The 22,027-nt window shown below is 41.4% G+C and overlaps 1 long non-coding RNA gene across 2 annotated transcripts in view; it reads left to right on the top strand.

The window, feature by feature from the left end:
• Window positions 1-102: 102 nt before the first annotated feature.
• Window positions 103-22,027, top strand: part of LOC114815919 — a 61,449-nt gene continuing 39,524 nt past the window's right edge. For both annotated transcript variants that reach the window (XR_003763714.2, XR_003763715.2), the window contains exons 1-2: window positions 103-626; window positions 16,201-16,329. This is a non-coding gene — a long non-coding RNA (uncharacterized LOC114815919). The remainder of the gene's footprint in view (window positions 627-16,200; window positions 16,330-22,027) is intronic.

Below are 22,027 nucleotides of genomic sequence, written 5' to 3'. Positions count from 1 at the left end.
CAGGGATTATCTCTATCTGTTGCCGAATTGTCCATTCCAAGCGCTTAGTTCAGCGCTCTGCACATAGTAGGCGCTCAATAAGTACTATTGAATTGAATGAGAAGATCAAAGCCCCTGGGCTGGGCTCCTAGTGCTTCTCCCCAGCGAGGCCTTCCCTTCGATGGGGCCCTGAGGAATTCATTCATTTGCTTCAGCGAGGCCTTCCCTTCGATGGGGCCCTGAGGAATTCATTCATTTGCTTCAGTTAATCGGCGTCTTTGGTTTGTTTTTTTCCCTCCGCCTGGCAGAGATTCCTTTGGGAACGCCAGGGACGACAGTGGCCCTGTTGCCACTGCCGATGAACGAGAGGCCTGCTCACCATAACGGCTCCCAACGTGCCTGCCACAAGTCAAAGGCCTGTTGGCTACAGGGACCAAAAAAACCCCCCAAAACACCAGGATCTCACCAGACTGTCTGGTCACCTTCGTCTAGGAAATCTTCCTCAACCTGTCACCATTAAAAGGCACCCACCATCAGCAAGGCCCGCAGCCATAGTGCAGGATGCACATATAGAACAAGTAAGGCAAGAGATTAGTGAGGATATAGGAATTTTCTCCTCTGCAATCCTTTTCCCATACCTCCCCAAGGTAAGAATAAGAACAGTCACCTTTTCTACATTTACACATTCAGTGAGCCCTCAACGGTCTCAAATGTCTAGAAAAGAGGACTATATTTGTCCTAATGGTCTATGGGGGGAGGGAGATTTTTTTTTTTTTTTTTGGTTTATAGCTATTTCTGCAAGGAATTTGGGATAGTCGGAATTGCTGCATCTTTTCTTTCTTGCTGCTATCAATGCTCTGTCCTTCAGATCAAAAGATTCAGATTGAACCAACAGATTGAAAAGCAAAGGAAGGCAATGAAAAGAGTTGTCATTCCTAATAGGGTCATTGCCAAAGTACTGGTACTTCAAGCTTTTCGGACCAGTAACCTAGGCTCCTCCTCAATATATACATTAATAATGACGAACCTTGGGGCTGGGCCATAGTGTGTCATGACTGTATTTCTTCTCAATCCTATCCGGTTCTATTACTCAAAAAGATTTGGAGTTGCATAAAAGGCTTTTTAGGAAAGCGTAGAAAAATAGTAGCCTTCCTTTGAGGCTCAGTGGTGAGTTGGCAATAGTCTACCTATCGCCATGCTGCCTTTATTAACTCTTCAGTAGTTAGGTTTATTATAAAAACTCATTCAAGAAGATCTCTTTTTGTACATTAGGGAGTCAGAGTTTCTGCCATCTCAGTCATAGTCGTGTTGTAACAAGCCTGTTCTAGTTAAAACTTTTGCAGGAGTGCATATTGCTTTAATCAGGACTAGTGCCTCACCTCTAAATTCCAACTTCACAAATACTTTAAGTAATCAATTAGGTATTTTCTGTATCTAAAATGTGTACATGCACACACACACCATCTTTGAAAAGAGGCATTTTGAAGAGCCATTAAGGTGTGAGTGTGTAAATATACCAGTGAAGTGTTGAACTTGGATAGATAAGGAAGTTAAAAATATTTGAAGTCTTTTTCCTTTTAACTATTACGTCACTGCATCCTGTGAGCACTCCAGAAATGCTTTCAGGTAGTCTTAAAAAGAGACTCTGATATGTCTGAAGCTCATTTTCAACTGGTGTAAATCCAAATTTGGTGGATTTAAAAAGGTCAAGAAGTCAAGTTTCTGATTTACTTTCAACCTTCCATTTAGGGAAATTGTAAAAATCTAAAATAAAGTGGTCCATAAATGTAAAAAGGTAGAAGTGATAGGATAGTTTTGAAAAAAAAAAAAAGAAAAGCTAATTGACCAGCAGTACCTATGAAATTCATTTTGACTTGGAAAATCCACTGTCATGATTTATATATTTTAAATCATTTTGAAAGGAGAAATATTTTGTGTACTTTATTCTCAAGAATGACAAATAATGAGTAGGCTAATAGCCATTCTGCAATAAAATATAGGAAAAGGGTTAAATGTTGGCAGCTTCAAAAAGTCCCAATTTCAAGAATCTTTATTGGCGCCAGTAAGGCACTTGAAAAATCTTAAAAGTGTAACTCACCATTCCACCCACAATTTCATTACTGTACCGTATACCTCTTCGCATCAAGGACAATTATTTACTTGTGATTATATCATTAATGAGTTCACCTTGGACAGCTGCTTCCATTTTCAGTACTGTTTCAAAGAGCTATGTACTGGTAATAGTAATAATAATGGTGGCATTTGTTAAGCGCTTACTACGTGCCAAGCACTGTTTGGTACCCCCACCCTAAACTCTACTCAATGTAACATAAACTAATAAACTAAGGTAAACTAATACACTAACTATTCCCTTATTACCCATCTCTGAATGTCCCTTCAGTTGGATTATAACCTGATATGACAGTCCCTGCAGCCCTGCCTACCATCTGGGCTTCCCCAGTTTTTACCTTCCCTGTCAGTGAAGTGGCAAATTTTTCCTTGATACCAAAATGTCTCTTTTCAGTCTTTATGTATGTGTCTAATTTAAAGACACATTTCTTTTCTGTTAAAACTAATTGACAGAAAACCTTCCAAGGAACAAATTCAAAAGCAGAAGACCATGAAGTAAAAGAATTGACAAGAATAATCTCCTCTATACCCTTTATTTGAGCAACTAATCATTTTCATTATATGCTTCAGAACATTAGTCTATTCAAAACCTAAAGGTCTCTTCAATATTGTATCTTGTGATTGAATAACACAGTGTCACTTCAGAACATTTGGATTAGCCCCACCCTCAGCCCCACAGTTATCTGTAATGTATTTTATTATTTATATTAGTCTCTGTCTCCCCCTCTAGATTGTAAAGTTATTATGGACAGGAAATGTGTCTCCCAACTCCATTATATTGTACTCTCCCGAGCGCTTAGTACAGCTCTCTGCTCACAGTAAAGCGCTTAATAAATTCAACTGATTGAAAACACCATCATAATGTTTTTCCTCTTTATATCATCCAATGGCATTCTTTAATTGACCGGTCTTGGTTCTACATTTAAATGTCAGGTTAAGTTTTGCTTTGGTTAGACCAAGACCTGGACATCTGAGATAACTCTCTAAATGCACTGTTTTCACTAATATGTTGAAAGAAATAATTTTCTCGGTGCTGTTCTTGGCAGTCATTGAGAATAATCTCCTAAGGCAATTTGAATATACAATTAGTAGGAGCCCTTTTTCTCTTTAGTAAAGATAGTTGCCTAAGACAATTTTAAAATGAGATATACTTCCCTGTAAGCCTTTTTCCAAATGAACTTTGGAAAGGCAAGAAAAAAAAGAAAGAGCCTACCATTTATTTTGTACTGCATTTTATTTCATTAGTCATGTGAATTCCTAAAATTGTGCCACGAATGGATACTTTGGGTTCTAATCCCGGATCTGCCACTTGCCTGCTGTGTGACCTTGGGCAAGTCACTTTACCTCTCTGTGCCGCACTTAACTCATCTGTTAAATGGGGATTGAGACTGTGAGCCCCATGTGGGGCAGGGACTGTATCCAACCCGATTTGCTTGTATCCACCCCAGGGCTTAGTACAGTGCCTGGCACATAGTAAATGTTTAACAAATACCATAATTATTAGTAGTAGTATACTTGTCCAAATATTACCACACAATTTCTCATAGGAGCTTTTAATAATAATAATAATAATGTTGGTATTTGTTAAGCGCTTACTATGTGCCGAGCACTGTTCTAAGCGCTGGGGTAGACATAGGGGAATCAGGTTGTCCCATGTGGGGCTCACAGTCTTAATCCCCATTTTACAGATGAGGGAACTGAGGCACAGAGAAGTTAAGTGACTTGCCCACAGTCACACAGCCGACAAGTGGCAGAGCTGGGATTCGAACTCATGAGCCGTGACTCCAAAGCCCATGCTCTTTCCACTGAGCCACGCTGCTTCCCTATGAGCAAACTGTAGCAGTGACATTTTCCATCATCGTCATCATCATCGTCATAGTTACCAGCTTTCCAGGGGCAAAGAAGAGGTAGGGACTTTAAGATAATAATAATGATGGTATTTATTAAGCACTTACTATGTGTCAAGCACTTTTCTAAGTGCTGGGGGGATGCAAGGTAATCAGATTGTCCCACGTAGGGCTCACTGTCTTAATCCCCATTTTACAGATGAGGTAACCAAGGTACAGAGAAGTTAAGTGACTTGCCCAAAGTCACACAGCTGACAAGTGGCAGAGCTGGGGTTAGAACCCATGTCCTCTGTCTCCCAAGCCTGTGCTCTTTCCGCTGAGCCACGCTGGTTCTCAAGATGGGTGGGGGACTGGTTGGGGATGGGCTTCACAAAGTCTAACTAGCCAGAAAGCCACCATTTTGAGTCTTTTTGGTCTTGTTTGGAAACCCTCAGCTCTTGGTCATCAGAGACTTGGTAGTAATTGAAGGTGAGGGTCCAGCTCAAAGAGATGTGGAAATCAACAACCTCTCACCCTTGCCCCCAAGGAATTGTGGTCCTGTGAACACACATATTCAGTCTGTCACCAAATCCTGTCAGTCCCACCTTCACAACATCGCTAAAACCTGCCATTTCCTCTCCATCCATACTGCTACCACGTCAATACAATTACTCATCCTGTCCCGCCTGGATAACTACATCAGCCTTCTTGCTGACCTCCCAGCCTCCTGTCTCTCTCCACTTCAGTCCATACTTTCCTCTGCTGCCTGGATTGTTCTTCTACAAAAAACATTCTGGACACATCACCCTGCTCCTCAGAAAACTCCAGCCCACTGGCTTTAAAGCACCCCATCATTTTGTCCCCTCCTACGTCATCTCTCCTCCTACAACCCAGCCCCCACACTTTGCTTCTCCTCTAGTGCTAACCTTCTCAGTGGGCCTCGATCTCACCTGTCTCGCCCCCAACCCCTAGCCCAAGTCCTGCCCCTGGCCTGGAATGCCCTCCCTCCTCTAATCTGACAGACAACCCCTTTCCCCCCACTTCAAAGCTTTATTGAAGGCACATCTCCAAGAGGCCTTCCCAGACCAAGCCCCACTTTAGCTCAGTTCCCACTCCTTTCTGCATCACTCTGACTTGTGCCCTTTGCTCTTCTCCCCACCCAGCCCTAAAGTAATTATGTTCATATCTGTAATTTTATTTACTTGTATTGGTGTCTATCTTCCCCACTCTAGATTGTGAACTAGTTGTGGGCAGAGAATATCACTATTTATTGTTGTATTATACTTTCCCAAGCACTTAGAACAGTTTTCTGCACACAGTAGGCACTCAATAAATATGATTAAATGAATGAGTGAATTACAAGGAATGGATTAATCGTGAGTGGACCAAAAAAAATTCAAACATGTTTTATTCATTCATTCAATAGTATTTATTGAGCGCTTACTATGTGCAGAGCACTGTACTAAGCACTTGGGATGAACAAGTCGGCAACAGATAGAGACAGTCCCTGCCGTTTGACGGGCTTACAGTCTAATCGGGGGAGACGGACAGACAAGAACAATGGCACTAAACAGCGTCAAGGGGAAGAACATCTCGTAAAAACAATGGCAACTAAATAGAATCAAGGCGATGTACAATTCATTAACAAAATAAATAGGGTAACGAAAATATATACAGTTGAGCGGACGGGTACAGTGCTGTGGGGATGGGAAGGGAGAGGTGGAGGAGCAGAGGGAAAAGGGGAAAATGAGGCTTTAGCTGAGGAGAGGTAAAGGGGGGATGGCAGAGGGAGTAGAGGGGGAAGAGGAGCTCAGTCTGGGAACTCCTCTAGGAGGAGGTGATTTTTAAGTAAGGTTTTGAAGAGGGGTCACACACATTGTGCCAGATGCAGGGTGTAATATGATGATGTCATGGTCTGGGCCAAATTTGAGCACTTAAGCCCCTCCCCAACATCCCAGCTTTCACCTGTGATCAGGGGGCAGAAACCTCTAGAAAAGGACTATTCTCCTCTACCCCACAACTTTTTCTCCCTGCACCTGGAGCAGTTCTTCTCACTACTAGATGGGAGTATGGGCCTGCAGCTTGGGTTACCCAAGGGCCGAAGATCTGGGTCAGCCCCTCTCAGACCTAGGTCTTCCTTATTCTCCCTGGAAAATACCCTAGAACTCTGGTCCCAAGATCCCCAGTAGTGATAGGAGTGGTGGGACAGAAAGAGTAGAAGGGATGGAGGAGGGAATGAGCAAGCAGGCTACTGTCACCTCCACCTGGAAAACAGACTAAGGGTGGGGCAGGGGGTAGGCAGCAGAAATGGGTACCTGGGTGGGTGGGGAGGTTTTGATTTGAGAAGCCAGTCTGACTGGACTGTGCCATGCAGAGGCAGTGCCATGCCATGTGACACTGAACTCCTCCAATCACCTCCCTAAGCAATGCTCATTCTCCACGGGTCTCAGAGAAGGAGTCAGTACCCCATCCACTGTCAACCCCTTCCCCTTGAACCACTACTGTCCAAAAAGTCGGCCACCACTCCCACCGTGCTGAACCATTTTCAACTGGAGTTGAGTTCCACTCTGTTTTAACTTCCAGTACTGAAATTTACCCTGTTTAATTGGAGCAACTGTTCTGGGCTCCCAATCTCCAGGACCTCTGAGAGGGCAATTGCTCCTCCATTTTGCTGACATAAGAGAGATCAAGTGGCTCATGGAAGTTTTTTTGCTTCCACCTCTCTCCTACCTGACTGAGCCAAAGCCTCATCATTCTAATTAAATCACAGCCAACTGGCTCAGAACACAGGTTTCCCTCAGAGCTTGTAAAACAGCAGAGACACCACAGTAGCAAATGAACTTTCTTGCTCAAATCCTATCCTCTCCCAGCCCCCTTAATGTAGCCCCGATCAGCAACACCATGTTTTAGAAAATTGGGCCATGCTTATTCACCATCTGATTGGCAGCAAACCCCAGAATATCTCAACAGCCTGGGATTATCACCCTGCCATGACAGTCCCTGCGTAGTGTGGGTAAATTTTTTTGATCTTCTCCTAGTTTTTGCCTTCTCTGCAAGTGAGGTGGAGACTTTTTCCGCTGCTTGTTACCTATTTATCCCTTCCTTCAGCTGCCATCTTCCCTGCGTAATAATAATGGTACTATTTCTTAAAGGCTTACTATATGCCAAGCACTGTACAAGATAATCAAGTTGGACACAGTCCCTGTCCTACATAGGTCTCAATCTAAATAAGAGAGGGAATCGTAGAGAAGCAGCGTGGCTCAGTGGAAAGAGCATGGGCTTTGGAGTCAGGGGTCATGAGTTCGAATCCCAGCTCTGCCACTTGTCAGCTGTGTGACTGTGGGCAAGTCACTTAACTTCTCTGTGCCTCAGTTCCCTCATCTGTAAAATGGGGATTAAGACTGTGAGCCCCACGTGGGACAACCTGATTCCCCTGTGTCTACCCCAGCGCTTAGAACAGTGCTCGGCACATAGTAAGCGCTTAACAAATACCAACATTATTATTAGATGAGAAAACTGAGGCATAAAGAAGTTAATTGACTTGCCCAAGGTCACATAGAAGGCAAGCTTCCACCCCTCCCTGATTCAGGATCAAATCCTAACTCAACTACCACTAAGGGGTAGCAACATGACTAGCAATGACCTGAGAACTTATGTAATTATGCTTATACTCTACTATTTCCTCTACATGTAATTTATTTCAATGTCTGTCCCAACCTGTAAACTGTAAGTGCTTAGTACAGTGCTTTGCACATAGTAAGCTCTCAGTAAATACGATTGAATGAATAAAATCATTTTAGGCTATGTTGACATTGTAATCCAGATTTTGATGTGAAAATAGATCAAATTGTTTTGCTTTTATACTCCAAAAGTGTTGTTCTAAGCAAATCCAATTGCACTGCCCAGCACGATATCTATAATTCAAACACCAGCATTTTCTCATTTTATTGTTACTGTGCTGAGAAGTGCTAGCTCATGATTTACCAGAATTACAGTGCAGTATGTGTCCAGACTTCAGAATCTGCAAATCAATATGTAGAAGTAGATGAAAGAATGTTTTATTAAATATGATTCCCTTATAAGCAGTCTGAGGTATCTTGCTCACTACTTTTTTCAGTTCCATACTTAAAAGAAAAGCTTAGATACTGTGCAGACACTGTGTTTACTGCAGGATGGGGCCATCTTTATGGAATGGCAAGGATAGTGTTGCCCTAACTCTGAATCCACTGCCTTTTGCAAGACTGAAGCAGGTGAATTGGGTTTCAGTGGGAGGTTAAAAGATAGGTAGTTCTTCTATGAGGAGACAATTGACTGAGTAAATTAAAACTGACAGGAGTTTTTGCTTGATGTGGTGATGGACGAGAAACCACTAAAGGTTGCCTGCCTGGAGCTAGCAACTGCCACAGTGGCCCGATTTTGCTTCTGACCACGAGGAGTGTGGTCACCTATAAGCAACTCCAAATATACTCCATACACATGTCCTTGCCAATGGAAGGAAATGGTCTTTTAATCCAGTTGAACTTTTTTCCCACAAAATGGTAGAAAACAACCTTCGAGATTTAGCTTGGGCAAGGATTCAATATTTAATTAACCTTGAGTATTTTCCAAAGTATAATATCCACATCTAATTGCCTAATAGAGCAAATTATCCACCATTATTTTGAGTGCTATCTGAGTAGCTCAGATAAAATGACATTGTGGAAGAAAACAAGCACACTTAAAAATATGAGGCAGCATGCCCTACAGTACTTAGCTATAAAGAAATACATGTAAAGAAACCCATGTTCTATTTCTAAATCATGTCCTGAATTTAATAAGGGGTCTTAAAAGTTACTTCATTTCTCCCAGTTTCAGAATTTTATCTGGTCCCCAGTGTGTGTGTGTGTGTGTGTGTGTGTTTTGAGGGTGAGGTGGGGGGAGTAAATGTGTTTATGTGTATCTGTGTGTTGCTCTTGGTGGTTGCTACTGTTTTCACTAAGCATCTAGAAGTTGTCTACAAGAGTCAGTCTGCAAATATCTTGGGCAATTTGGTGAGCTTTGGACAGTAAAAAAGTCAAGGATTTCATCAGTTCCTTGCTCCATCTCTCCCATCGTGGCCTAGGCTATTTTTGGATGGGATCATGGGATCAATGTATCAGTGGAAATAAGAATGAGGACCATGTAGAGGTTTCTGTTTAGATGCCTGTGATTGGCTCCCTGAGGGCCATGGTGGGTCCCCCAAGTCTATAAGGCATCACCCTGACACCTGCAGGCCCCAGGCAAATGCCCAGTAGATAAACCTGCTCATTTGGCCCTTTGCAACTTTTAAGCTGTCAACTCCCCAGGCATTAAGGAAAAGCCTAGTGGATGAAGCATTGGCCCAGGGGAGGAGAAGCAGTATAGTATCTATTTAGATCTGCTTCAACAGATCATACCACAGTGTGCTGCCTCTCGCCATTGCCAGTCACTTACAGCTACTCCATCTTGTTGGCAAACTAGGTGATTACCTTCTTGTCACTTTTTTCTCTCTCTTGCTGTCACTCTCTAGTCTGGCCATGACCCCTTTTGTCCCTGCTCCCATATCACCATAATATTGTGCCCCCTTGAAACATTGTCAGTAGGGTGTAGAATCAAGCTACATTTAGCTATAAATTTCTATTTTATTAACAGTTATTCTAAAGCCTTGTAAGCAGAGTAAATTAATTTAATTTACATCTACCCAACAAAGAATCCACAGGGAGAGGGTGCTTCAATCGTGTTCTCAGTTTAAGGGAAATTTTCTTTTCATCTTGGATTTTCGCCCATTGCTTACTTCACCAAGTAACATCTCTGAAAGCAATATTAGTAAGAAGCTGCTGTTTCTAGAAGTGCTGATTTAGCATCAAGAGGAAAGTCCAATTTAAAATACAAGATTGCTAATCACCCTTCCAACCGAATCAGTTTTTAAAATAAGAACAATTTTTTTTCCACACTGATTACAACTTTCCTCCCGAGGGCTTCCAAGAGCTTTCAAGAGGGTAAGTCAACCTCCCTCTACTTCTTCTCTTTTGTTTCACTTCCTTCAGGCCAAGACTCACTATTGGGGCCGCTTATCTCAATAAGGGCTGAAAATACCTAGCTTGACCAACCCAGTCCCAGCCTCTTTCTGGCAGAACCCCAGCGGAGGCTTAATATCTCAGTAACTGGCCCTGGCCCTGAGGGGGACCCAAAGTGGACCCAAGCTTATGCGTGATTGACCCTTTGGGCTATGAGGCTGACTCAGTAGCCCCTTGGGATGTTCTCACATGAATATGTGTCATGTGGGCATAGCAGCCACTCATCCAAAGAGCCATGCACACCCCTGGCCCAAAATCTAATCCACACTCATGTAGAGTTTATAGGGTTCTATTCGTGCATCCTGCTGCTCTCTCTGCTTTTTCTTGTGTGACCATCCACAGGCGAGAAAATTTGCAGGGAGAGCAGGGCAGTGATAGCTGTACTGATCGCAAAATTGCCAGAAGAATACAGTCACATGACACTTTCAGGGTATTAACCCCCAAACAGCCCTTAGAGTAGCTCTCTACACAATGGGGTTTGCAAAACTCCTTGTGACTTCAGAGTGGACAGGAGATATGTCCTTCTACCACTTAAGTCCCCATAAGTGTTTCTTTGTACTCTTAATACAGCCCCTTCTCTCCCTATGCAGGGAACAAAATTAGACTCAACATAATTTTTGCAATTTATTTTTTCATGGTACTTATTAAGCACTTACTATGTGCCAGGCACTGTACTGTACTGTACAATGCTGGGATAGGTACAAGTTTATCAGTTTGGACACAGTCCCTGTGCCACATGAGACTCACAGTCTTTATTCCCCATTTAACAAATGAGGTAACTGAGGCATAGAGAAGTTAAGGGCTTGCCCAATGTCACAAGCAGACAATCCAGGTCCTTCTGACTCTCCAGGCCCCTGCTCTACCCATTAAACCACACTCTTGACCATGCTTCCCTCTCTTTATTTGATCTTGTAATTTTTTTTATTTTATTTCAATTGTTTGAGTTCTTTTTCCCCATTAGCTTTTTTGCTTATTCACCATTATTTCCTCTGTGCTAAATTATCAGAATTATCCTGATAAATATCTCATATATTACCACAAAACAAATTAATTATGATGTTTAATATATTTTCTACTGAGTGACAGAAAATTCAGCAGCTCTTCTCATTGAGGCATATCACAGCTAATTTGCAAAATTGTAAATATTCTTTTGGGAAAAACATTGCAGGGATAAAATAGAAAAAAGCAGACGATACACCTAAGGCAATACTATGCTATTTGTAGCAGTAATAGAAAATTCAATTTCCGGTAGTCCAATACCAATTAGTCAATTATATATTATTATTAAAATATATGGCTGTAAATTAATGAATGTTACATAATATCACCTAAAATATTCAATCAGTTCTTAAAATTTGTCACTGCCAACTTTGTTTCCAGTCTACTGCCTTATTTCATTTTAAAGGAATTTATTTACATTTTATTCCTGTATCTGTCCTTGAAAATATTCATTTTTGAACTGTAACTAACCCTCAGTAATACTTTGGATTTTTTTTACTGAAATTGCTAATTTCTAAAATTATTCTTATTTTCAATTAAGAGACTGTGCCTTCCAATTCTAGTGTTGTAACAGTGATCTTGAACTAGAAAGGAAAGAATGACCTCCTCTAATGAGGCCCTCTCAGTATCATTTTAAGTGTTGCCCTAAAGAAGGCACTAATTTATTTATTATTGTTGAAAGGTCATTTTATGAACTCTGACAATAGCCTTTTAAAAAATAAAACTAGTTTTTAATAGACTATGAAGGTCCTAAACTTTGATTAGCAGATTTAAATAATTATATGTTTTTACCATAACCCCTCATTAATTTCTGACTGGGATATATTTTTGTTTACTTTTGCCTGAATGTAGGTGTCAGGTGTGGTACTGATGTAAATGATGTAAATTTTTCTACTAATCTTCATGGCTTTATTGACTATAAAATTTTGATATAAAGCTACCCTGATTTGATCACATAATTTTTTGTTTAGTCATTTCACAGCAGCATGGTATAGTGGATTGAGTATGGGCCTGAGAGTCAGAAGATGATGGGTTCTAATCCTGGCTCTGCCACTAGTCTTCTGTGTGGCCTTGGGCAAGTCACCTCACTTCTCTGTGCCTCAAGTTACCTCATCTGTAAAATGGGGATTGAGACTGTGAGCCTTAAGTAGGACAGGAACTGTGTCCAACCTGATTTGTGTGTATGCACCCAAGTGCATAGTACAGTGCCTGGCACATAGTAAGCACATAAAACCCACATTTATTATATAAATAATCTTATACTGAGATAAACATATATAGAGTGCTTACAATTCAGTGTATTAGATAATATGATCTCAAGGGATTAAAAATTGCTTAAGAATGTGAAAAGTCTCAAATGTGTCAGATTGATAACCCATTCCATCCTATACAATATTTTACTTCTAAAATGGCAATAATAAAGGATTCTTAGAAAAACGATATCTGTTTTGCTTTCCTTGATCATCTAGTGACATGGTTAGGATTGTATAGGGTTGTAAATCAGTGCAGTGCAACTTTTCAAAATATAATATTAGATTTTAGGTGCTGACAGGAACATGCAGCTTGGAAATCCCTTGCAGTTTTTATTGTTTCATTTTGGAAACTGTCTTCTACTAGTCATCAATTAATGCTTCAATACATATGATTGACTGATGGTACAAAGTCCCCTGGAAATGACGGAGAACAATTTAATAACAGGTCCTAGTGCCTGTTTCCCTGTGACCAGCCCCTCTCTTCTCCACCCTCCTCCTCTACCCCAATAGGGTCCTCAGTGCTTAGAACAGAGCTTGGCACATACAGTGCTTAACAAATACTATCATTATGATTATTATTACAGGACAGGTCCACAGCATGCTTAACAAGGAGGGTTCTAATGCGAATAGGATATCCCATCTGCCCTCCCCCTGGGATATAAACCTGCTTTTCAGTCCATATTTAGTGCCCAGCTGTTTGGGGTATACTAGAGTACTCTAGGTCAAAAGGGCATCCTTGGAAGCATGGAGACCCCACCCAGCAGCCCAGCTGGTGGGAATTAGTGTTTCATTTTATAGGAGCATTCCACACAGTGTAATTTGGGATGCAAACACCCAGGTAACAGGGGCACATTATGGCTATTCTCTGCCCATTGCCTGATAATTATCGGTAGAAGCAGCTTGGCCTAGTGGAGAGAATGTGGGCCTAGAAGTCAGAAAGACTTGAGTTCTATTCCTGCCTCTGCCAATTGCTTGCTGTGTGAGCTTGGGCAAATCACTTAACTTCTCTGTGCCTCAATTTCCTCAACTGTAAAATGAGGATACCTGCTCTCCCTCCTACTTAGACTGTGAACCCCATATGAGACAGGGACTGTGCCCAACCTAATGTACCTGCCCCAGTGCTTAGAACAGTGTTTGATGCATAGTAAGTGCTTAACAAATTCCATTAAATAAACAAATATAGACATTCTAGGAGCAGTGAAAAAAGGGTTTACTTTAACCACTTGCCATGTGAGCATCTGCCGTAGGCTCGCTGTCCTCAGAGGGGCCATCCCAAGAACACACCTTCCCACTGCTCTTGCTTCTGCCACCCCTGTTAAGGGATTGAAAACAGTCCCAGCAGTTCCAGGAAGAGAGGCTTATTCCACAGAAAATGGAAGGAGACAAACTTTAGCCTGGAATTGCTCACCTGTCTTCCTTCTACCCTGGGTCCGTCAGAGCTTTAACTTGACTCTGAGCAACAACAACATCAGAGGTAGATTCCTATGGGACCTTGCTAATAATTATCCTCCATGACACCACCTTGGCTTTTTACATCTGCAGGAAAATCAACTGATGCACCAATGTACATGTAGGTACAATCGGGGACTAATCACAGGCACTCGTTAGGAAAGCTGCAATGAAGGAATATTTCACATTTAAAGAAGCAAGATTATTTTGTCAAATTAATTAATGAATGATAGACCATTATCCTAGGAGAAGGTCCATACACAGCTAAGTTATTTATTCCCACCTGGTGAGACTTTGTTTCAAAAGGAAACCAAACAGGGCCAAAATACATTTCACAATTGAGTGATTAAATGATATAATTAAAATTCTGAGTTACAATGATTCTTACAACGTAGACCCAGTGACCTTTTCTCTCCCTGGAAAATCAGGAAAATATTGCTGAAGTAGAGTAGGTAGGGTTCATTTATACGAAGAAAAAATTTTCCATTTTATAAATAATGGCATCCTTTGTATCAGTCTGTCAAAGGTATAAAATAGTTTTCAAATGAATGTACTATACCTTTCCCTGGAAAATGAGCCAGGGCACAGGTAGTAGAGGCAAGAGCCAATTATGTAAAAATTATGTAAAAACTACTTTCCATTTAAAAATAAATAGATTCTTTGAATTGAGCTTCAGGAGCTTTGAATTAATTAGAAATAAATATAATGGTGACATTCTCTGGAAACCTGGTTATTGAAGAAAATTAGTCAGCATCCAATTACATAAAAATAATTTCCCAACAATTTGCACTGGGCCTTCAAAGCTGAAAATAAGTTAAGATGATGCATACTGGGTGATCTGCACAGGGTGCACCTCTGGCTCCTTCATTCATTCAGTCATATTTATTGAGCACCTACTGTGTGCAGACACTGTACTAAGTGCTTGGAAAATACAATTCAGCAACAAATAGAGACAATCCCTACCCAACACCGGGCTCTGACAGAGGAGAAACAAAAACCATTAAGAAAATCACCAAATCCATCATTTTCCTAACTTCAAATTGAATCAAACAAGAACAGTGCTTAGAACAGTACCTGGCACATAGTAAGCACTCAGCAAAGACCATAAGAAGAAAAACTGGGGAGTCAACATGTCAGACTGCACATCCTGGTTGACCACTCCTGAACCCATTTATGGCTACTCAGTAGCCATTTTAACTCACTCTATGATTTCCAAATGTTTGTGACTGGAGGTGTCTGAAGTCCACTTACATTTTTCCAGAAATCTGTTCCTCTAATATTGATGAACAGCTTTTTTAAGAATTTTTAAATTATGAGGTTTTGAATATAGTTATTGATTCAAATATATTTCAATTGAAATATGTAATTCTGATGGTTTTCACACATTTTCAGAAACTAATTTTAAGTAAAGAACTTTTTAAAGCCAAGCTATTTAAAATACCAATCATAAATAAATTCAATATGATAATAGTAGTAATGGTATTTACTGAGCATCTATTAAGTGTGATGCACTGTAATAACCACTTGGAATATTATAACAGGAGCGCAGGATATGTACTCTGTCCACAAGGACTTTGCACTGTAACAGAGTCAGCCATGAAAATATTTTCAAGCAGCTGAATGAGAATTAAGAAATTGAATGTTCAATCATAATCATAAATACATTCACACAAGTGCCATGGATGGGCAAAAGTGTATGTGTAAGTTCTGGAGAAAACTATTGGGTGGCTAAGACTTGGCTTGCTGATAAATTAATCATATTTATTAAGTACTTACTGTGTGCAGAGCACTGTTCTAAGAATTTGGGAGAGTACAATACAACAGAGTTGGTAGACACATTCTGGGCCCACAACAATCTTATAGTCTAGAGGGAAGCAAGGAAAGCCTTGGAGGAGGAGGTAGGGTTTAAGGTTGGTTTTGAAGGTGGGGAAGTCTGGTGGATCAGTCCTCACCATTTTTATTCCCATGACTTAGGGAGACATATATGATTGAGGAGTTTTACATGCAGCTTTTAACAAAATACCCATTCATTCTTGAATTCTGTTACCTTTCTTCTACTAGACAAAAATACCATAACTCTATCTGTACTAAAAGAACTGAAGAAAGAAAAAACAATTCACCTTTGGATGCCAACCAGACTGTAGGTTGAGTGGGGTGAGATTCTGCTTTATTGGCAGCTGAGCTAGAAAAAAGTAGTTTCAAAGTTCTGACATTATTATGATGAAAACAATAAAGATTATCAAATCAACTTTTCTTATTTAGTTCCCCTCAAAATCAGTCTATTTTTACCCAGGGATGCCAGCAGAAAAAAAATGTATTGGTTTGGGGGCTTGGGGTTGCAGAAGTTGTAGAATGCATTTCTGGATTGGTTGGGTTTTGTCCAACATGTTAAGACTACTAGAGAGAAGTAAATAACATATTTTGCATTAACACTCCCGTAGTAGTTCCTAAATAATTTCTGAAATGAATCCCACTGATTTTTCCTTCAAGGAACCACAGCAATGGGGAAGAAGAGGGGCAAGAGGCAAGCTACTCGTCTAAGGATTCTCCCATAGGATTCTGCCCTTGTCTCCACCAAGCAGCTTCTCATGAGATTAGAGATGAGCAGAGGATCCAGTGGTGAGCCTACAGTAATTGTTGATGTCTTGTCAGAGGCCAGCTAGGGGACTGGATTGGGTCAGATCACCGCTCTCTGGGAAAATGTAAAAGGGCGGCAAATGTGTGAGGGACCTCTGAGGTAGTGTAACTTGTCTCTTTGTACCTTACAGCACCTCTATAGCACCAAGGGAGAACTGCTCATCTAGCAGATCACCAGCTTGGGTCAGGTTATCTCCACCAAACATTCTGGGAAATCAGAAGAACTTTCTAATTTGCCATCCCAATTTTGCCAATTTGCCTAGTGGTGAAGCTCCTAGCAGGTAGAACTTGTTTGGATAGTTGATTATCCCTTTGGGATGTTAGATCTGGAAATGGAGAAGAGTTGGAACTCAGCATCTGTAAGGAGTGAATATTAGGGGCCAGATTAGCCCAAGCTGTGCATTTTGAAAAGGTGTAATAGCTGTGAAAGCAAACCAAAAGCTAAAGAGAATGTTAAAATAGTTTCCCTATCTCATCCAGCAGCATGCAGGAGAAGGAAATCTGGCTTTGGGTTCAGGTTGGTGCTCAAGCCCCACAAGGCCCATAAGGCCAAACCCAGTCCAAGTGATTTCCATATCCACCAGAAAAGTCAGTCTAGCCATGCCCACAGGACAATGTGAATTACTCCCTAGATTTCTTTGGAATCTAACTCCAGCATCCCATTTTCATCTGCTTCTGTTTCATCTAGGAATTCAAATTAGTCGGGCTCCTGGAAAGACACTGTTCAGTCAGCTATTTCAATCAATCAATCGTATTTATTGAGCGCTTACTATATGCTGATTTTAGGAGAATATAATAAAACATTTTAAGAGGCATAGCTCTAGTGATCATATAAGTCAAAGGACAGGATTAAGAGATTCTTTTATGTTTATTAGAGGCTACTTTTCCATTTCTCTTTCTTACTTCCTCCCATTCAACCGTCTATCTAAAGTGAGTATTAAACCAATTTTTCCCAAGTTCTTCCTGACTGAAGGATGCCTGTTTCCCTAAAATTCACCCAATCCTGTGTGTGATTCTCCCAGAGGAAGAAGTAGCACTAGGATTTCTCTTTTCAGAAGCTGAATGACCTAAGGAAGATGGTAGATTCCTTCCATGAACTAGGGTTACCACTTTCAGAGATAGAAAAAATATGTACCTGAGGCCCATTTCCCTTGATTTGTCCATTTTTAATGGCTTTGTAAGGAGCATGCTTTACCTGGAAAGTAAGGACTATGTGTTTTTAATAAGAAAAATGTGAATTTGTATAGGTTTTTTTTAAAATTTGCCAAAGCACTTTCACATTATCTCCGTTTATCCTCACAACATCCCTAAGAGGAAGGGAGAGGAAAGTAATATCCCCATTTTACCGATGAGGAAACTGAAGCACAGAGAGGTTAAATAATTTACCCAAGGTCACCCAGAAAGAAAATAGCAGAGCTGAAACCAGAACTCTGACTTGAGTACACTCATGACAGCACAAGGCATATTAAATGCTTAATAGATATTAGCTGACAAGTGCTACTGTATATAACAAGCTCTTCCTGTAGTGTGTACCTCAGTTAATGGCTTGTACACTGCTTATTTACCTTAGAAGACTTGCTCTTTCCAAATAAAAATTATACACAGTAGAAAGGAGGGCTGAAGTGTGAACCATAAGTCTGACTTGGTGACAGCTTCCATATAGCATCAGTGGATTTGGTGGGAAGATTTCAGGAGAAAAGTACAACTCATCAGAGACTATAATCAATTTCTTGAGTCCAGGAATGCAGGCTAATCAAAACAGAATTAGATGGAACGAGAAATAATTTAGCACTTCATTCGCCTTAAAGATTCATAGTGTCAAAAGACAGTGATTTACTTCAATAGAAGTGGTTAAAAGAGGAAAAATGAGTTTAGAGAAACTGCTAAGAAATACTCTGAAGAGTTTAAGCAGTCTGAGGCCACTTTGCTGGGAAACTTGCCTTTTACTCTTAATCAATATGGTTTACACTAATGAAGGAACTTTCCATAATCGGGGTGGCTTTCTCAGAACTAAAACATAAGAGTATCTTTAGTCTTGAAAATTCCTCTGGGACACAACAGACTTTTTCTCTCCCCACCTCCAAAACCCTATTAAAATCACGATCAATCAAACCAATCCTCTAAGAGGCCTTCCCTGACTAGGACCTCATTTCTCCCATTCGCCTCCTTTCCATGTTGCTTATGCACTTGGGCCTGTACCCTGTAAGTTCTTGATATTCACCACACACTATGCACCATAGCTTTTTTGCACATATTCATAATTTATTTATTTATTTTAATGTCTGTCTCCCCCTCTAGGCTGTAAACTCTCAAACACTGGCCCTGTAGATTCCAGAGTCCCAAATGAGAGGAGCTCCAGATTGCATGGCTGCATCCTGCCTGCCTAAATTGACATTTGTGCCTTTAAATATTTTTTCTTCTATAGTTTATTGAATTCAAAAAATAAAAATACCAAATATCAGAGTTATTTGGACTGTAAAGTAATGCACATGGCCAATAGATGAGGTCAGCCTATAAAGCGAATCTCAAACTTTGGGACAAAGGCAACTCACTGAGAAAAGAAGCTTAGGACTAAGGCCTTCCTCTTCCCAGAGAATTGAGAGGGGCTCAAGAAAGCAGGACAGTGAAGAGGTTCAGGTTGTGGGGAAAAGGCAAAGGAAGGGGAGTGTGATCCACTACTTGTACTGTTAGTCAGGGTGAGGAAGACTCTGGGAAATAGGCTTCCAGCTAGCAGGGGGCACTGGGATAGTGAAAAGAACAATTACAAACAACTCAGGAAGAAGAGCATACCAAAGAACTGTAGAAGCAGAGGCAGCGGGTGGCTAGTTTCAGAAAGACAGTCTTCTGATAAAAACCAGATGAGAATTTTGGGAACTTTTTTCCATTGTTATTATTTTAGTATTTACTAAGCAGCAAATAGGAGGTGGTGGGTGGGGGCGGGGGGAAGCAGACCCCTCCCCTTACCTGCATATCGGTCTGTACAGTGGGAGAAAAGTCAGAGATTAGAGACAGGACCAAGGCTTAGCTGTTTTGGATAGCAACAATTGAACTCAAGAGGGGACTTCTGTCCACTTTTATGACTATCTTTGTTATTTGCCTCTGGCTTTTTATGCTTTTACCTCATTCCATACTTCACATGTTTGTGTTTCCCGGCCTCTGTCAGTAGTTTATAAGTTCTTTGAAAGCAAGGATTATTGCCTTCTTATTCTTCTTTTGTAATTTTGCGGAGCACAGAATAGGCCTTAAGTAGATAATGAAGGGATCTAGTCATGATGCAATAGGCATTTTTGCACTTAGGCAATTTCATAGACTGCTAGGCCATGGCTTGTACACTGGGGCTCTGCACTACATTCTGGAGCTCCTTCCAGTCTGCCTGAAGCAACCGTCCCAAGGTGCATGTAATTATAGTTATGGCATTTATTCAATATCTACTATGTGTCCAGCCTGGGGTAGATATAAAGCTATGAGATTGGACTGTTTTACTTAGGGCTTGCAATCAATCGTTTCCCGTTTTACAGATGAGGAAACTGAGGATCAGAAAGGTAAAGTGACTTTCCTAAGGTCCCGGAGTAGGGGAGTGGAGAAGCTGAGACTAGAACCTGGGTCTCCTAACTCCCAATGCTGTTCTCTCCTCTCGACCTCACTGCCTCTAGGTTAACCTGGGGACAGTTGCTCTGAATAGCTATTCCAAGAAATAAAAAAAAATAAAAACAAAAAAATACCTATTCCTTTTCCAGTTTGGTGATTCACTGACAGCTCAGAGAAATCACCATGAGAAACAAAAGTACAAAAACTTCTCCAATACAAAAAGTGTGACTTTGAGATGTGTTTCCAAGTGATGTTAGTTGACCCTTTGGGCTACTTGGCCAAACTGACACTGGAACTGCTGGGAGCTGGATCGCAGACGAATGCCTTGCCCACCCCGACACTGAAAGGGCTCCCACTGATCCCCTCTCCTCCAGCTGTGAGGGTGAGGGAACTGCAGCAGCCTGAGGCCTTCTCAACTTAGAGAACACTGGGAAGGCTGTGGCAGCTGCTGTGGCGGTCACTGCTGGGACAGTTGGACTCTGACCCATTAAAAGCCTGAAACACTCCTCCTCTAGACTTCGCTCTCATATTTAACACTGTACTTGGCTTCTATGTTTGTTTTTGAGTTTTTATTGTTTCATCTTTCCTTCTGTTTGTTGTCAATCCATTCTCCCCCATATATTTTTAGATCATGAACTAGGGTTACCACTTTTAGAGATAGTAAAATTATGTATCTGAACCCTATTTCCCTTGATTTGTCCATTTGTAATGGTTTTGTAAGGAGCATGCTTTACCTGGAAGGTAAGGACTATGTGTTTTTAATAAGAAAAATGTGAATTTGAATAGGTTTTTTAAATTTTTACCAAAGCACACATCCCTTAAGAGGAAGGGAGAAGAAAGTATTATCCCCATTTTACAGATGAGGAAACTGAAGCACAGAGGATGGGCAAAGCGTCTGCTAAAGAGAAGCAGCGTGGCTTAGTGGAAAGAGGCTGGGATTGGGAGTCAGAAGTCATGGGTTCTAATCCTGGCTCTGCCACTTGTCAGCTGTGTGACTGTGGGCAAGTCACTTAACTTCTCTGTGCCTCAGTTACCTCATCTGTAAAATGGGGATTAAGACTGTGAGCCCCACGTGGGACAACCTGATTCCCCTGTGTCCACCCCAGCGCTTAGAACAGTGCTCTGCACATAGTAAGCACTTAACAAATACCAACGTTAATCCCGGCCCCGCTTCTTGCCAGCTGTGTGACCTTGGGGAAGTCACTTCACTTCTCTGTGCCTCAGTTACCTCATCTGTAAAATGGGGATGAAGATTGTGAGCCCTACATAAACAAATACCATAAAAAGTGGGAGAGGAGAAAAAGGAAAAGGAAAAAAAGAAGTTAAAGGAGAGAAAAGGAGGGGATGAGAAGTAGAGGTTTGGAGAAGCTGGCAATGGCAGTGGCAATTGGAAGAGTCTTTTCCCACCTCCCCTCTCACCACCTCCCTTCCCTTCTCTTTCCTCCACTTCCCTTCACTTCTCCTCCCCTCCCTCAGAGCCCCAGGAATGCGACAGAGCGGTTCCCATATCCCTCACTGCCTTGACATAACAGTAGAACACAGGAGCCCATCTCCCAAGGGTCTGCAGTGAGGAATCTGGTCTCCCCAGCTTGGTGCAGGACACCCTCACTCTTCACCCTGTGGCCAGCAGCAAGTTTCTGCTATGCTGTTCTAGGAGGGGTGGTGGGGTGGCTATCCTGGGCTAAATCCTGCTCCTTCCTTGACTCTTACCTTTACCCCTTATGCCACTCCTGCCATCTTTCACAAGGCCCTCCTTCTTCCAGTTAATCAATCTATAGTATGTATTGACCACTTCCTGTGTATAGAGCACTGTACTAAGCACTCGGGAGAGTGCATTTGAGTTAATAGACTTGACCTTTCCAAGGAACTTGGGAAGAATGTTTGGTGGAGAAAGCACCCAGAGAATGAAGACCTGAGGAGAAAGAGGTCTGAATGTCAGAGAATTTCAGGATATACCCATTTCACTTGTTCAGTCTGATGCAGTTTTGTTCCAGGAGACTGATAGTGGCACTAGGTCCTTCCCAATCAAGTCTAATCCCAGCTTTGCGCCTGGACTGTTGTGTGACCTTGGGTAAGTCACTCAACCTCTGAG

The sequence above is a fragment of the Ornithorhynchus anatinus genome, chromosome 13, assembly GCF_004115215.2.
Source record: "Ornithorhynchus anatinus isolate Pmale09 chromosome 13, mOrnAna1.pri.v4, whole genome shotgun sequence".
Lineage (NCBI taxonomy): Eukaryota > Metazoa > Chordata > Mammalia > Monotremata > Ornithorhynchidae > Ornithorhynchus > Ornithorhynchus anatinus.
This window is presented reverse-complemented; position numbering and strand designations above follow the sequence as displayed.